The 10,818-nt window shown below is 35.3% G+C and overlaps 1 pseudogene; it reads right to left on the reverse strand.

The window, feature by feature from the left end:
• Positions 1-385: 385 nt before the first annotated feature.
• Positions 386-1,319, reverse strand: LOC140523756 (dnaJ homolog subfamily B member 1 pseudogene; annotated as a pseudogene).
• Positions 1,320-10,818: the final 9,499 nt, after the last annotated feature.

Raw genomic sequence — 10,818 nt, forward strand, 5'->3', positions numbered from 1 at the left:
AAGGGAGAGGGAAGAGAGAGACTTACAAATTTGTCCATAGTATAAAGTGATTTATGTGATGATTTGTGATTATGAAAATGATTAAATTATAACTGAAATAGTATATATTGAAGTTGTGTCTTGAACCAACTTAGCCTTAATAGACTCCAGTCTTAAAGAATTATTTTTTCCTTAAGGGTTAATATAATATCTCAGCCAATATTTTTTTATCTTTTGGATTTGGTTTTTTTTTTGAGTAAACTATCAGATATTCGCTTTCTATTTGTAAGGTCAGTGATAAATTCTGTACATCACAGTAGGCCAAGAAGAGGAAAAGATAACAATGGATCACATCCTATGAATGTGCTTTAGAGAAATGACTATAGAGAAAAAATTTTAGAATGCTCTAAATAATGGGATCTCCACATTTCTCTGGTGTTTTGGGGAGGGTATGTCCTTATCCAGGAACCTCCCTTCTCATTCTGGGGCTGATGACATCTTTGAACCCTATAGGTATGATCCCATCATCCAATGTTGGGACATTCACTGTATAGCCACACAAGATCTTACAGAGGGTGATCCTTGCTAGGTAAATCACATCAGACCAATTTCTCTTAAATATATTGTGTGACTTGTTCTTTAAAACAAAGACAGCGTCAGTTGGAATGTTGGTTGAGGTTTGATCTCTCATTTTTGGGAAGGTAATCTTGCTTCCCTCTTTCCACCCATTGATCAGGATCTTGCCCACATTGCAGATGCTCTTCTCTTTGGGGTTAAGCTGCTTGTGGGAGATCTTCATCTTTTTTGGTACAGCCACTATACATCTTCTCAAGTGAGCCCCGAAAGTCATAGATAACAGGCAGATCCTATTTTCAGTACCTGTGTTCCTGGGTGGAAAGGGGTCAACCAAAGTTCACATTAGTAAAGTCACCCATGCCCAATGGGAAGCAAGAATATGGGTCATCAGTGTCCTTGCATTCTTGTTCATTTCATTGATCAAAAAAGGAGTCAAAAGAGTTGCAGCCACCAAAGAACTCAGCAAACATAACATGAGAGTCCCCATGGAAAGTGTAGCTGAAGGAGACACTATTAGAACAAATACTGCTACCACTTCCAGGGCCAACATCCTTTATTCCCTCCTCCCCATAGCAGTTGAAGATGTCCCTCTTGTGCGGGTCACTGAGCACATCATAAGCCTCAGTGATCTCCTTGAATTTCTCCTCGGTGCCAGGTTCCTTGCTCTTGTCTGGGTGGTAGGCTTACTGGTGGTAGGCTTACTTGATCTCTTCAGGAGAGGTACCCTGGGCCAGGCTCAGCATCTGATAGTAATCTTTATCCATGGTCCCCACCCTCCTGCCACCATTCCTACAGCTCCTAAAAGTTTTCTAATTAAACAATGTAATAAATGTTGAGAAAACAATAGGATCAGGCTGTTTTCTCTAAGAACTATATACATGTATATAATTGGCTTCCAAATGTTTCTAATGGAATATGAAGTTTTATAAAATTGCACCAAGGATTTTACTATTGTAAAGTAAAGCACCTTTTCCCTATTTGAATTATCTGTCTGATAATTTAAAGAAACAGAAAGGCCCTTTTATAAGTCAGTCCCTCTTAGATTCTTTTTAAGCTTTTCATTCAATCTTTTTCTGGCAGCATCTATATCCAGTATATGGTATAGGTAAAGACAGAAGCAACAAGTGGTATGTGATAACTGAAATTCTGTGAAGTTTTAAGTGAAACAATTACATGATATTCTTATATCTCTGTTGTTAATAAGACCAGAACCACAGTGTTTGAACCATTTTTTCACCACATGATCCAGTTATTGTAAAAATAAATTTAGAGGGTTGTACAAAATTGTATTGAGTAATTTTTGTAAGTAATTTGTAACTAGAGAAGCAGATCTTCAAAGAGAAGCCTATTTAGAGCTGCCCTGAGAATTAGACCTATTCAAGAATGTCCAAAAGAGGATGTTTCCAGGGACCAGGCAACTACCTGGGATATCTGGGTCTCAAGATGAAATGTACTGGTTACAAGAATATTGGGAGTGAGTTATTAAAATACAAGGAGATTTGATATCATTTAATACTGATAATCATCATCGTATTTGTTGCTCTTCAGCTGCTTTAGTCATGTTTGATTCTTCATGACTATTTGGGGTTTTCTTGTCAGTTTCTAGTGTAGTCTGCCATTTCCTTCTCTTGATCATCTTACAGATGAGGAACTGGGGCAAACAGGGTTAAGTGACTTTCCCAGGGTCACGCAGCTAGGAAGTATCTAAAACCAGATTTGAACTCATGAAGATGAGTCTTCCTGACTTCAGGCCCAGCACTCTATCCACTGTGCCACCCAGCAACCCCATCATTGTATTATTTGACCTTTTGTTCATGGTGTTCATGTTTTCTTGGTAAGTTTTCCTGTTGACCTTGGTGACATGTAACTCTCCCATCTCAAATTAGTCTGTGGTAAGCCTTTCAAGTAGTTTGGATCTCTCATTTGAAATTGATTAGTTGACTCAGGCCACAGGTGAATCCATCTCTTCCCTCCAGATTGAAGTAGATTCTTTAACTGTTCTTACTGTGGCTCAGGGAGAGGCTTGTGTTAAGATTAATCAATCTTGTTTACACATTAACCAGTCAGGAGAAATTGGGACAAGCCTCCGTAAAATTTAACAAGTTATAACAGAGACACAATTACCTACCCCAAGTGACGCTGTGTAGAATCCTTATTCTTGGTTCGCTTCCAGGGCAATGACCTGTTAGCCACCCTTGACATATGGACCTTTATTGCCCCCTTCCTTATAACCCTGCTTAAACTTTGTATTACTTGTTGTGTTAAAGCCTGTTCCAAATTTGTTCCAGAAAGCCTTATATTACTGTATACTGCTGATACTGACTATATTAAAAACCTTATATATATAGCTTATAGACAAGTGGTCCATGGGAGACATGTCTTTCATTGATCAAAGAGGAATTGAGAAACTGAGAAATTTATTCTATTTTGTAGTTAATTACATTCTATATTACCACCAACATTTTGAATAACTGCCCAAGTTATGTTTCTTTGTGTCTGAGTTAAAAGTTCTAAGTTCAGGCTTCTTGAAAATCAGCTTGCCACCTTTGTGTCAGGGAAACCTCTTATCTCTACACCCCTAGCTGGTTTTGTAGGTGGATGCCAGGAAATCTATTATCTCTGTACCACTAGACATCCTTGCAGGATGCAGGTGGACACAACTAATCAGCATTCCCTAACATCAAGGAACAGTCTCTCATCCTTTTCATCAATAAAAGTTAGATGACTTGATATTATATCCTGCCTACATATTATTTGATTTTTTTTACATCCCCAAGCTATAGGAAGTTCTGTAAGCCCTACCTTGTGGTCTTTTTGCTTACAGAGGAGCTACAGACCCAATTTGTTTGCAAACTGCATACTTTTGCCAATAAATCACTTTGCTTGGTCCTAGCTTCTCAGCTCAATGGCAGTAGTAGAATCCCTAAAAGCTGGTTCTGGCACCTACCTTCCCTTTTGCCCCTGACCTGAACATCAACCCCATTACCTTTCCTTTCTAAAGTGACTGTGAAGTGAAAAGTATCTGGGAACTGTATGGTATTTCTTATTCTCGTTTGCCCTCTCCCAAGAGGTATGCTTGTTGAGACTAAAATAACTGAATTATATCATTCTAGAATTCCTTGATTCAGAGATTGCTTACATACTGGTTGGGGATAGCCTGGGTCTGTGAGAAGCTGCTGGCGGACAGTTCTGTGATGGAGATTATATTGTATATTACTTATTTATTTTATTGACTCTATATGATAAAAAACAAAAACAAAGAGTAGAACAAAGAGTAGAACAGTATTTATTGTATCAAGCATTCCAGACTTTTCACAGAAGGGTTCAACTTTATTATGCCAGGTCACATGAGTAAGGCTCTGTTAGGGTGTTTGCCTTGGCCAACCAAGTATCCTATTAAAGTTAAATATTGGGATGAAATAAAGAACTCAAAGGTCATTCAACAGTTAACAAAAGTAAATTTAATTAAACACAGCAAAGAAAGGATACTCAATAAGGATGCTCTAGAATTTACCTTAAGTATAAGCAGCTCTCTCTCTTTCCATATGGAAAAGTATCTGGCCCGCAGGTCAAAGTGTGGTGACTCCTTTGGTCTTGGGACATACACCCTGTCTGAAGGACCCTGACCACTTGTGGATGTGCCTTTGGGTGACTAGCAAGCTACATCGATATGGCCAAAGACTTCCAAGAAGCTGTGTCTATAGAGGCACAACTTGAACTAATCAAGTCCTAGGGAGAGCTTTTTCACCTTTTTAGCAGAAAATTAGCCTAATTCCTGTTGGGAGTAGGGTGCATAGAGGGCAAGAGAGATATACTGATAGATAGTCATTTTATTTGAGACTTTGTGAAACATACCTGGTCACGCAGGAGGCATGGTTTTCAGTAAGTGGAGGCTCATGAGGTAATTCTTATTAGGTTAAGTTGCATTAACTACAGACCTTAGGTTAAAGATATCAGCACATTAGGGACAAGTGAAGCTGATAAACAATCACTCACTATCTGAGTGATTGGAATATGGAATATGGCCTTTCAGGAGCATTCCCTGAGCTATATAGGGATTATAAGTGCCATGGTGATAGCAGTACTTTCCAGGGCCTGGCTCTTTTTACCCAATAGGATTACATGACTGTCTAGCAAAGACAGGTGATAGTTAAATAGATATAATATATAAGTATGAGAACAGTGACTTATTTTTTAACAAAAATATTTAAAAGTTTTTAGGCCTAAACATTTTGTAAATAAAGGAAAAATATGATATTTTCTTAACATTATCATTGTTATTTGAATGTAGGACAAATGTAGCTCTATAAAATGATACATTTCCAAAGTCTTAATTTTTTAAGTAAGAGATGTTAGCCACATATGTTATGTCTGCAGCTGACAGTCGTCAAAGGGAGTCAACATTGTTTTGTTTCATAGATGTAACAATTAAAACACAATATCTTAGTTTAATTGAAAAAATGTAGAATTAAATCCTATGTTCCAAAAATATCTTAAAGCAAATTATATGTTGACATAAAACAATGATTATTTGCTATACACAGTACCAATGAAATATGTAAGTTTGTCTTACAAGAATTATAATTTTCCATAATTACAAGAATATTGTTTGATTACTGGAGTAGAAGAAAAAGTCAATTCCTCTACTATAAATACACTAGAAATATTCAAAATACAAACTGAAATTTACTTTGAGAAAGGTTTCCATAACTTGAAGTTAGTAGAATAAACTACTCAAATATCCTTGGAATAAAAACAAGAAGTAAAAAATCATTTTTCTTTCATGAATCTTCTCTCTTGTTGAGTTCTCTTAATGCCTACTGCTTTCACACTTTCTCTTCCTTACAATAATTTTTAAGGGCCTATGCTGTGGACGTAGTACTTCTGGCTACAGACTACATGGCACTCTCTTCAGACTTTTGAAACTACTTTTTAGATAAGTGAAGCTAAAGGAGTTCTTTCTCTGTGCTAAGAGCAGAATGCTTTTCTACTTTGTTCTCAGTCATAGTTTAAAGAGCTATAGTTCAGAATTATACCTCTCCAGTAACTACTGTAAATATTTGGATTAATATTTAATTTGAGAAAAAGAAAATAAGACTTACTAAACAGAGCTACAAAGGAAACAAAAGGTATTGAAATTTAAAAGCAAACATGTTACCTAGGAGTGTATAGTGGAAAAGATAACATTTTAAGGTTTGCAAAGGACTTTGTAAATATCATACTCAATCCTCATAATATCTGTGTAGAGTAGGTGTTAGAAGGACTAATATCAACATATTATAGATGAGAAAACTGAGACCTGAGTGATGTCAAGTAACTTGCCCAAGTGTCACAGAGCATTCAACTTCAGCTCTTCCCAATTCCACATCAATGAATGAAAAATTTTATTAAGCATTTTCTATATGCAAAATACTGGGGTAAGTTCTGGAGATACAAATAGAAAAGTAAGAGAGTTTTGTGCTCAAGAAATTCGCATTCTAATGGGGTAAGACAACATATATAGGAGGTTTCAGCTGCAAGTCTGATAGGAAGAATTCTTAGGGTGTTCCTACAGGTGCACTGACAAAGCAGATAGTAAAATATCTTCTTTAATGTCATCTCTCGATAAAAGTTTCTGATTTTGAAACATCTGACAGTGCTAAGAACTTAGGCTTTTATGGGGAAGGGCTTCAAAAGATGTGACTTTTTTTTCTAGAATGTTTTGTATCATATTGGTTTTCATAGAGATTTTCACATAAATGCTGTTGCAATTTTTTTAGAATTGGGGTGCCAAGTTACTGATAAGTGAATTAAAAAGCATTAATTAAGTATTGCCTATGTGCCAAGCAATGGGGATATAAATTGAATAAGAATAAATAAGAAAACAGTCCTTGTTTTCAAGGAATTCATACTTTAATTGCATGAGAAAAGAAATAACAATAGCAATGATAAAAATGTCATTTAAAGATGTATAAAATTCTTTATAGATATTTTCTCAATTGATCCTTACAATAACCATTATTATCCACCATATTACAGATGAGGATAGAGGTTTAGAGACTTTTTCTGAGTCACACTACTAGTAAGTGCCTGAGCAGGATTTGAATTCAGGTCTTCCTGAGTCCAAGTCCAGTACTCTATCTGCTGTATGACCTATAGATGAAGTCTGAATGGATTATTGTCAGGAGGAGGCAGATGTCCTTTTTGTTAATGGATCAAGGAGAAAAGGTAGTCAGAGTCCATAAGGAAAGTATCTTTGCTAGACTATCTTCCTCAGTATTCCAACCATTAAGATTCATTTGAGTTAAAAAGATACTATTTTGAAATGTAATTATCTTAATGCAAGGTTGAACTTAAGTCATTCATCTCTTAGTGTGAGTTATTATAAAATGCTTTCCTTTGATCTAGTACCAGATCATTGAGAGAATATGAGAGTTTTTTTTTCTTTTTGGTCTGACAAAAAAGAATATCTTGAGAGGAGTCAGATATGTGTACAGTGTTAAAAGGGGTAATTTTTGTCAGACAAGAGGACTTCTGCTGATGGAAATAGTCTTCTAAGAGATGTGAAAGGGCCACAAATAAATGAGGTGGAAAGCTTCCCAGGACCCCTCACTTACTTGGAAGTTTAGGGACTTAGTAGTAACCCCACTTCCACTGAAAATAATCACTTGCGATGCTATTGGAATTGGTGATTGTAAATGCCTGCCTATCATCCAGTTTCTGTAGTCTTTGGATCAAAACAAACATTCTCCTTTTTTATAGTCCCTGATTTTTAATCTGTTTGTGATAGGAGGTGTAGTCGTTTTGGTGGCAAATGGAGTGCCAAGAAACTGTTGTGAAGGCAGCGCTACTAGCATCCATACTTACATATTGGTAAAGTTAGTTTCTCCTGCTAACACAACTGGTGGTCAGAGCTTCTTTTTCTTCCTCCCCTATTTGCTTCTCCTCTTTTTCCCATTCTTTTTTCCCTCTTCTGTGGTCCCATTATTTTGTGTACCAGGTGATTGTTCAGGCAACACTTAGGCTAGGCTAATTCTTTAAAGTGATGAGGGAGTCATTTGTCTGATGGCTGTTTGAAGTATAAAAACATGAGATAAGAAGAATGGTTGCAAAAAGTTTTATGAGACTAACAGCTTTTAGAAATTTATGGTAATTTCAAAAACAAAAGAGTAACTTCATTATATATCTTTTTTTCAACATTAGACACCTCATCTTTAAAAATTTAGTTTGAGTAGAGTTGGTTTTAGTTGCATTTGATGATCAGCAGTGCCTTATTTAATTTTTTAAGCATCCAGTATGAATGTTGGGCTTGTTTTAATAGGTTTGGCCCATATCCAAATAAACACCAAATTTTAAATGTATCCTTTCCAAAATCTGTAAAAATATTTCTCTTCCTTTCTATTTTCACTGTCATGGTGGCAGGCCCATATCACTTTATGCTTTGGTTAATTAAATAGTTTAACTGGTCTCCATACCAATCATTGACATATTTCTAAAATAGTATTCCATCATATCATTTCACAGCTCATATATAGCCTTGTGACACTTCTCAGATCTTCTTATATTGTGATTTGACCTTTCATAAGTGTTTATCTTATCTTTATAACTAGACTTTTATTTGTTTGTAATCAAGAAATAAACCTATTGTGTCTAATCTCTCAAAATAAACTTTCATGGTAACAGAGCAAAATTCAGAAAAATCCTCATATCAGAAATGTAGCCTGAACTATTTCTAAAAGGCCTTTTTATCATATATTCAGTTTAATTGTAGCACTGATACCCTTGCTTCACTGGAACAGTACTAAATGCTAACATAAAACACCAGATGCCTGGGAGAAAAACACATAGACATACAAGTCTTCAGATGCTAGTCAGTCCACTACAGAGCAGAAAAAGAGGCACAACTATATCAGGGAAATTTCTACTCAAGAGAGACAATGCAAAGGTTCAAGAAACAAACTCAAGCCTAATTGCTGACAGACTGTTACACCAATAACTATCCTTCCTTATTCTTAAATATAATATGCAGCACTTTCACTACTATTCTCTGCCTTAAACCAGCCAGCTAGTTTCCACTTCACTATACTCACTGGCCATGGTGCTACTTCACTATAACTGCTGGCCATGGTGCTGACCACTTTTCATGCAAAGTTATCTAACACTTTTGATTTTACTATATAGCACAGTGGTATGTATATAATGGGCATTCAGTAAATATTGGTTGATTGGTTTGGATGGCATTGTGGCATATTAGGAATTAGAAGACCTGGGTTCATGTTCTGCCACTTACTACCTGTATGACCATGGGCAAATAACAACCTCTCCAGACCCATTTCTTGAAATCTGTAAATGAAGGAGTTGAAATAAATGATATCCATGGGAGGTATCCATAGACTCTAGAACCCTCTTAGTTCAATGTTGGGAAAGTGAGGCATTGGTTAGTCACTGAACATTTAACAAAGGAGTTTTAGTTTGCCCTAACATAACAAGACTATGAAACAAAAATGCAGTGCTACTTAGCTTCTCTGGATGTAATGTCCTCCCCCTTCCTCATCAGTCAGGTCCTCATATCTATCTGGAAATTAATCTGGTCAATTTTTCATTAGAATTTGGTGACTCATATGGTCTTAGGCATTCACTAAATATGAGCAGCCCAGACTCTGCATGACTTAGACTTTTATGTCTCTAGATAAGTAGGAAGTTGCATTATGGAAGTTCAAGTCAATCAGGGACCAGAGGCATATTTGTCTTCTTTTAGATAAAGCTGCCTTATGTTATGGGTGGAAGAAAAAAGTTGAATCTGAGAAATCTTTCCTATCCCAACTTTTAAATATCTCTAAATATATTTTCATATAAATGTGGTTGAAGTAATATGTCAATTAATAGAGCATTCTCACTACAAAACTAGTAGTAGTGAGGCATTATTATCTATAGGACTAGTAATCAGGACACCTGTGTCCTAATACAACTGCCACTAACAACCCAAGTGACATTGAGCAAGTCACTTAACTTTTCTGATCTATTTCCTGCTTTTGTAAAATGATTTTGTTGGACCAAATGAACTAAAAATGCTAAAATCCTGTGATTCTATTGTGAGGAGGAAAATACTGAAGAGAGAGATAAAGAAAATGGACACCAAGACAGTGGATAGAAATAGTATAAGAAAGAGAATAATGGTGGGGGACAGTGGTTAGAAAAATTAGAAAGAAGAAAAGTAGAAAAGAAGTAAAATGGAGTAAAAATCTTGAATTATTCCTTGAATTAAAGGCAGAAAATGTCTTTAGAAATTTCCTACAGTTAGTGGATCGTAAGATAGAAAACTCAAAATACGTAATCATAGAAAAACAAAAATTATAGCCCTTAATGAAGGAAAATAAAGAATTAAGAAGGGACTGCATAGTCTGAAGAAGATAGACTTTAAAAAATGTTTACCATTATTCTTTCATTTTTGAGAGACAGTATGATAAAGCAGCCTTGGGGACAAAAAGACCTGGTTTCAAGTCCTACTTCTGACCTTGGACAATTCTCAACTTCTTCCTACTCCAGGAAAACTTCTGAGACTATAAATTGCAGAGAAATTGATAGCTTGCATTGGTAGTGAGAATTTTCTCATCTGAGAGTTTCCTACAACAAAGAAATCACAGGTCTAGTCCATGTCATCATCTCTATGATTCTTTTATTTTGCACTTTAGGGATTTCAAATTTAAAAGAAAAAAGAATGGATGATGAATTGAATTACAAATGTTTTATGACTAGCCATGATTTAAAATTAGTAATATTTCAAAGAATTTTGTATTTTTATGCATCTCTGGAAAAATACAAACATATAAAAATAAATGTGAAATAATTCTGAACTAATTTTGGCAGAGCAATCCAAAGAATTTCCAGAGAATTCAATTCTTCACTTTAAGAAAACCTGAAATATAAAAAATACAAAATTTAGGTTGTAATTTGTTAATAAAAGAATACTTTATATTGCAAAAGACTCTTCTTATCATATAGTTGCTCACCACACCTCCTGTGGGGCAGATAATATAATTCCATTTATAAGATGCCTATTTACGTGTAAATGTTCAGGAGCATATCTATTAATCCAAGCAAATAATACTTATATGTATTTGTAGATATTTTATTGTTTACAAAATACTTTTCTCATTAGTTATGTATTCATTTATGAAATGCCAACTATAAGTAGGTAGAATAGTATGCTATGACTGAGTAAGGTATGAAATATAGATATGATCATGAGGAGCTTACATTCCAGTAAGATATTTTGTAGATTTA

This window comes from Notamacropus eugenii, chromosome 2 (assembly GCF_028372415.1).
Source record: "Notamacropus eugenii isolate mMacEug1 chromosome 2, mMacEug1.pri_v2, whole genome shotgun sequence".
Classification (NCBI taxonomy): Eukaryota; Metazoa; Chordata; class Mammalia; order Diprotodontia; family Macropodidae; genus Notamacropus; species Notamacropus eugenii.